Consider the following 7,661-nt stretch of genomic DNA (forward strand, 5'->3'; position numbering starts at 1 on the left):
CTGATTAAGTGGCCATGGGCTTCAAAAAAGTGGTGCAATTGCCTGTATCGCCAAAAATTCATAGCTGTCTGCGCATGCCCGGTCTGCAGGGATTCATAGCTGACCATTTGGCCACCGCTGAGAAACTGTCCACAACTGGCATTCCCGTCAGCTGCCCAGGAGACAAAAAAGGCCCTCCGCTCCCCTGGCGGGAACCATAGGAACCCTCCCAGCAGGGCAAGCGGAGAAACAGGGGGGGATAGGCCCAGCGTCTTGTTCAGTTTGTCCCAAATCAAAAGAGACTGTACAGTGAGCGGGGAGACATCCACCGATAACCCCCTATATTCCGGGGAGAACCAGGGCGCATAAGCCAAATCTCTCCCAGCTAGCCATTTTTACAGAGAGACCCACACTTTTGACTTAGTATGAAATTTCCAATTAAGTATCCTCTGTAGAACAATAGCCCTGTGGTACCTCTGGATATCCGGAACCCCCAGACCCCCCGTCAGCTTCGAGCGTTTCAGCAAGGCCATGGCTATTCTAGGTTTCTTTGTGTTCCACACAAATGTCGACAGAATGCTATTCAATTGGGTAAAAAACAGTTTAGGGAGGGAGATGGGTATCATTTGTAAAAAGAATAATACTCGGGGCAGGATATTCATTTTAATAATATTAATGCGGCCGAACCACGTAAAAGCGGTTTTGGTCCACTGCAACAAATCCGCCTTGATCGCATGTAATAAGGGGGGGAAATTAGCGGCATATAAGGCATCAAAGCAGTTGGTCAACTGGATGCCCAGGTATTTAATAGAAGACGTGGCCCAGGTAAAGGGGAATGCTAATTGCAGGTGGTCCGCTTGAGGCGGGGCGAGGTGAATAGGCAAAATCTCCGATTTGGAAAGGTTTATCTTGAAATTGGATAACTCACCAAAAGTCCTCAGCTCCTTCAACAGAACCGGCAACGAGATCAGGGGTTCAGAGAGATAAAGGAGCACATCGTCCGCATACGCCGACAGTTTGTGCTCCGTCATCCCAACCTTCAGGCCTCTAATGTCTGCGTTCGCCCTCACCCTGCAGAGCAGTGGTTCCAGTACCAAGGCAAAAAGGAGAGGAGACAGTGGACACCCCTGTCTCGTGCCGTTTCGAATCGGGAACCGGGAGGAAAGCACCCCATTCACCTTCACCTGTGCACACGGAGTGGAGTACAAGGCCATAATCGAGGACATCATACGCGTCCCCAACCCCTGAGCCTCCAGTACCGCCCATAAGTACCCCCAGTCGACGCGGTCAAACACCTTTTCGGCGTCCGTCGAAAGGACGATACAAGGTTTAGGATCAGGACTGTTACGTGCCCAATGAATGAGTTGGATTGCCCTGATGGAGTTATCTCTCGCCTCCCTGCCACGAATAAACCCTGCTTGGTCTGGGTGAATAATTTGGGGCATAAGACTCCAAAGTCTGTTTGCCAGGACTTTTGCTAGAATCTTAATATCGACGTTAAGAAGGGAAATCGGTCGATAGCTCTGGGGGACGGTAGGATCTTTGCCCTCTTTTGGCAGCACCGTAATGTGTGCCAACAGTGCTTCGGTTGGGATAGGCTTCCCCTCCGCGATGGAATTAAAGTAGGTGCACATATGTGGCGTTAAGAGGGGCAGGAAGATCTTATAGTAGGAACCTGAAAAACCATCCGATCCCGGGCTCTTGCCCTTGGGCAGGGATTTCACCGTTAGCGCAATTTCCTCCGGCGAAATCGGCCGCTCCAAGTTGACGCATTGTTCCGCCGTAAGTGTAGGGACTCTCGCCGACGCTAAAAATTCTTGAATGGCAGCAGACTTGGGAGGCTGAGCGTGTGCGGGCGAGGCCGGGGAAAGGTTATAAAGTTGGGCGTAAAATTCCTGGAACCCCGAGGCAATCTTGTTGGATTGGACCCAAACGGCACCCGAGGGGGAACGGAGCTTCTGTACATAAGCTTGAGCATGTTTCTTGCGAAGGGCCCTGGCCAGCATACGGCCGCATTTGTTTCCATGTTCATAGTACCTGTGTGAAAGATGCCTGGCCTGCCTACATGTGTGGCGATCTAATAAACGTAAAAACAGGTCACGCAATTCAAAAAGCTTCTGCTTAGCCTCTGGGCTCCCCCCCTGCTTATGGGAGAGTTCTGCCGCCTGTAAGGCGGCCAGAACCCTGTTGAAATCCTCTTGACGTGCTTTCTTGATTTGGGAACCCAATGATATCAGTTCCCCTCTAATCACGGCTTTGTGCCCCTCCCAAAGCACACCCGCACTTATCTCATCCGAGGCGTTTTCCCTAAAATAGTGGGAGATGGTCTCCGACACCTTGGCAACCGCAGCAGAGTCATCCAAGAGATTTTCGTTCAGTCTCCACGTCCAGGCCCTGTGGGGACCAGATGGTAATTGAATGGTCACGCCAACCGGTGCATGGTCCGAAAGGGTGATGCTGCCAATGGATGCCGTCTACAGACGCTCAAGCGTGGGGCGGTCAACATAGACATGGTCTACGCGCGTGTATACGTCATGGACGGATGAGTAATAGCTAAAGTCTCGTCCCGAGGGATGCAAAATCCTCCAGATATCAAGTAAAAGGTGTGCCTGCAGTGATTTGCGAAAGTGTTTGAAAAAGGCATGGGAGTGTGAGGGTCGGGTGCTCGAAGTGTCGAGCAGATGGTCCGGGCAGACATTAAAGTCCCCGCCTAAAATTAAATACCCGGCTTTAAAGTCTGTCAATAGGTCAAGGGTAGCGTCCAGGAAGGTAAGCTGATCAGAGTTGGGGGCGTATAAGGAGGCGAATGTGTACATGCACCCAGCTATGGTGCCCTTTAGGAAAACAAATCGGCCCTGAGGGTCAATTTTGCTATCCACTGGCTGAAAAGGGCACGTCTTATGGAACGCTATGGCAGTCCCTCTGGACTTGGCCTTAGGAGATGTACTGTGAAACCACTGATTAAACATATGGGTGGGCAACCTGGGTAGGGAATGGCTGGTGAAATGTGTTTCCTGCAGGAAGACCACTTGGGCCTTCAAATTTTTAAGTTCCCACCACAATTTGTTCCTCTTCCCCGGAGAGCAGAGACCCCGTAAATTGTAGGAAATTACCTGGAGTGTAGACATGGGAGAGTTGGAGGGTGGAGGACTGGGCAAGCGTCCCAACCCGCCTGGTGTAAGGACCGCAGCAACAGCAGGCTCCTAGGAAAAGGGGGGAGTGAAAAAAGAGGGAGAAGAAAAGGGGAGAGATAGGGAGATAAAAAACACAAAAAAATAGTACAAAAATACCAACAACATAAAAACAAAACAGCTACATCAAAATTAGACAATGCAGCAGTTTGGGGGGAGATGGGACCCACCCCACTATCCGGGGGGGCTCCTAGCCCCCTCCTAAAGTCCCAACAGGGAACTAAACCCATGGATGGATGGCCTATGTGGGGAACGTAAACCAAAACAAGGGGGAAAAGGAAGGTCCCCGCCCCGCCCACCACATCTGAGAGCAGAATAGCCTCAATTCGGGAGAAAAACCGATCCAAAAAAGCAACAAAAGTAAAAAATCAAAGAGGAGGAAAAAAGGGGTGAAGCCCAGTGTGGGCTGATTGCATTCGGGGACGTGGAGTCTGGCCGATCCCTGGCAGAGGCCCCCCCACCACGGTAGCCGCACAGCAAACTGCAGACCGCGGAGGGGGGGGGCACGGAGGTAGCTACGATGACAAAAGAAAAGGGGGAAATAAAAACAGAAACCAAAACACATTAAAAACCCCCCCTCCCCTCACCCCTGGTGCCCCGCAAAGGGAAAAAAAGGGGGCGCCGTGGCAGACCACCTTCCAACATTGGGAATGTAAACATTCTCCGCCCTGTAGGCCTAATCTGATAGTCAAACAGTAACAAGGGCTGGAGAGAAGTCACCAAAAATTCTTGCGGCCACGGCAGCCACAGTCTTCGGCCGCATAGGGCACATCCAGGTCCCTGGAACACCCGGGGGGGGGGGGGGGGTACAGGGTCAAAACATCCCATTTACAATTCCCGTGGGGGGAGGCCCAGACACCAGCAATCATAGTAGAAAAAGTCCGCAATCAGCCGTCTATCACACAGCCCAGGCTCGGTATCAGTCTCGGGTGGTAGAAGGAACCACTGAAGAGTTGCGGGTTGAACTATGTCTGTCCCTCCGTCGATGCTTGCGTGTGACTGTAGACCATCTGTGAGGAAGGGGGGGGGACAAGCAAGTCGCTCGGGGGTCCTCTCCAATCCAGAAAGTCCACGGGATTCAGCCCCAGAGAGGATAGAAAATGTGGAAGATCGTCTTTTGTGCACAGGGTCACCTGCCTGCCATCCTTAAGCACATGCAGAGAGAAGGGGAAGCCCCAGCGGTAGGACAGTCCTGCAGCCTGGAGCACAGAAAGGAGCAGGCGAAGGGCTCTCCGCCGCATGAGGGTGCGCCGCGAGAGATCCTGATAGAAAGTCAGTCGAGCACCATCAAAATCATAATCCGGTCCTTGATAGTATATTTGTGAAGTTTACAGATTATATCCCTGGGATTGTCAGCGTCTTGAGACGGGGGGCGCAGTGCTCTGTGGGCTCGGTCTATTTCAATAGGAGCAGTGGCTTGGAGTCCCAATATGTCCCTAAAGATATCAGTCAGAGTGGGGACAATATCCCTGGGTCCAGTAGCCTCCGGGAGCCCCCTGCTGCGGTTTTCAACATCATCCAATTGCCCCAGCAGTACCTCAAGCTGATGGTCTTGTGTTTGGCACCTAGATTGCAGCAGAGCAATAGCGGGGAGAGTCTCTTCTAGTTTTTCCACCAGGGCCTCCACTCTGTGACCCAGATGTGTAGTATCAGCTTTAAGCTGGGCAATATCAGCGGTGAAAGCCTTCTCCACTCTGCTAGTGAACTTTTCTAGGTCCTCTCTGGTGGGGAGAGACATAATATGGCGGCGTATTGTGTCATCTCCCATGAGGTCTGAGACCTCTGAGCGGCCATCCAGGGACCCGGGGGATGCAGGGGGGGCCGAATCGCTTACCGATCTAGGGGAGGGCACCGGAGAAGCCAGGGGAGACGGTCCGGTCGACTGGGAAGGCGTCGCTGTAGCAGGCTGTGAGGATTTCCCAGCTTTCTGAAGTTTCCCGGTCGATATTGGGTCCATCGCGGCCCTGTCTGTGGGGGCCCGGGAAGAACTGATCCAGCTGTCCCTGCCGCTTCTTGTTACCCTGCGGCGGTCGGGAAGACTGCCGGGATCGTTGGGACATTGAGCCCGGTGATGTGGATCGGATTTCCCCGCTGAGGGCAGCTGATATGTGCGGCGATGGAGCGGAGCTGAGGTGAAGCACTTCCTCACTCCTCCATGGTCAGGACACGTCCCCCCAAAAGGAGGCTTTTAATAATGTTTCCAGCTTCTTATCAGTTGGATCTTTAAATACCTGAGCATTATCCAAAGGACAGGTCCGATTTCTATTCACGCAAGAAACAGCCGCATCGACAGATGGGACCCCCCATTTCTTGGTGAAACTTTCCTCCAGAGGATAAAGCATAGAAAACCTTTTAGGAGGAGCAAACAGTTTATCGGGATGTCCCCAATCCTCATACAACAATTTATCCATTAAGGGATTAATTGGAAAGGAAAAGGCAGGTTGTGGGATTTTCCTGACTCCCAGGGAAGAAACAGAGGACGTAGCGATCTCAGCAGCAGGCATTCTGAATGTGGTACGCACCAATTCAGTATAATACTGCACCTGTTTTCTGAGCGCCTGGGAGGAGGGGACTCTCTCCTCTTCCTCTGATTCATCCAACTGCTCAAGATACCTGTCCCAAGATAGGGATCTCTCCTCATTGTCAGAAGTGTCATCTGAAAGAGGAATCTCAGCAGAGGGAGGGGATCTACCCCTTTTCCTGCTTTCTTTCAGGGAAGCTGAAATAAAATTCATGATTCTCCCTTCAAAACCTTCCAATGTAGCCCTAAGGGAGTCCTCAGTGATGTATACCGGGGCTGAAATATCAGGAGAGGCTGCAAATCCTGACAGGGGCACTGACTCATCCTGTGAGGCTGACTCCAGTCTTGCAGGGGGGGATGGTAACCTACAGGCATTTTTAGAACCCCTAGACCTAGCCGGTGACTTGCCAGTGTCCTTGTTATCTCCCCCTGAGACCCTCTTACAAGGAGACATAGTCCTAAGCTACAAAGCAGAGGTACTAGTACAAAGTGCAATCACTGTTGTGCTTAAAGTCTCACAATAAATATATATGCTTAAACTGCACAACCTGATGCTGAGTAGGTGTCTTAGGTTTGCCTGGATCCAATCCCTTGGGATGCTTACTGCCCACAGCTCCTGTGTCTCCACTTACAGCCCCCTGACGCTCTGGGCTGTAAAACTGCGCAGTACAGCGCTGTGCACACCGAACGATGCGGCTCGCAAACACACTCCCGCCTCCTCCATTAGCACGGAAGCGTGCTTGGTGTGCGTGCACGAGGACTGCCGGTATCCAGGGGGGAAGGGAGTTGCCATCGGAGCTGTCTGGGACCCCCAGACTACGTATTACCTTCATTGTGGCTGAGATTGCAGTGGAGACATGAGTCATCTGGGAGAACCAGGCTTCACTGAGCGTGTGTATCTGAAAGGCATGTAAGTATGCATCAGGCTGCTCTTACTCACCCTAGTGGTGGAAACCAAGTAAGACATACAACTACTCAATGAAGAAATCCATAATATAATTTATACAGGATTAACTTCCCTTACCTGTCCTCGCCGCAGGAATTGCTGAAAACAGACAGATTCCCGCCTTCACCCATCACGGCGGGCAGAGTTGTGCCAACCTTCAGGTTTTTTTTGGGGTTCCTTCTCAGAAGAACCTCCTACCTGGACCTTGTAAAAGACTCTGCCAGAAACTTTCGTGCCACTATGTAAATAGTACAGTAAGTCTGGTTTTCCCAGAGCCCAGTCTTCCAATAGGAGAGGACTTACAGGCAAAACCTTGTTTCTTCAGATGACGAGGCCCGGGTACCATATCATCTTGGGAGTCAAAATATCGGCCCAAGATATGGATCCGGTTTGTTGTAGCCCTTAGGCCCCCGCAGGGACCTGCACAGAACTTTCTTCATAGCACATGTTTTACGTGACCAACCACCACTGGCAAAGGGAAAAATTAGGTGCCTCCCATATGGGAGGGGTTATATAGGGAAGGAATTCTCCTTAATTGGGGGTTAACCAGTGTCCCATCACCAGAGGTGCCTATATAACCCATTATGTAATGATCCTGTGTCCCGTGATGTATGATCAAGAAATAAGCATACGGCACCTGGTATTCCCAGTCGGTCTTCCATCCAGTTACTAATCAGGCCCGACAATGCTTAACCTCCGAGATCAGACAAGATCGGGCACTTTCAAGGGGATGGGGCCATAGGCGATCTCTTTGGGCACTCTCAACCATCTTGACAAACGCCAACATGGTGATCTTGGGAAACAAGCTAAGAAAACCAAGTCAATGCCAACATTGGAGGCTAAGCAGGGTTGGGCAATCAGTTTACTTGCCTGAAATAGGCATCTCAGAACTGCCATCTGGCTGCTTCCCGGGTTTCCAACTCCTTCAACTAATCCCAGGAGACAATACTTCGCCTCCATCCTGGTGGAGGTTCCAAACACCCGATCAATGGTTCCTGTCACCTCCGTCCAGTAGCAGATCAAC

The 7,661-nt window shown here is 51.5% G+C and overlaps 1 pseudogene; it reads right to left on the minus strand.

Annotated features, from left to right (window-relative positions):
* Nucleotides 1-7,262: 7,262 nt before the first annotated feature.
* On the minus strand, nt 7,263-7,381 carry LOC143999192 (5S ribosomal RNA; annotated as a pseudogene).
* Between the last annotated feature and the right edge of the window lie 280 nt (nt 7,382-7,661).

Source organism: Lithobates pipiens, unplaced genomic scaffold (assembly GCF_037356315.1).
Source record: "Lithobates pipiens isolate NorthernLeopardFrog02 unplaced genomic scaffold, aLitPip1_a1.2 Scaffold_19, whole genome shotgun sequence".
Lineage (NCBI taxonomy): Eukaryota > Metazoa > Chordata > Amphibia > Anura > Ranidae > Lithobates > Lithobates pipiens.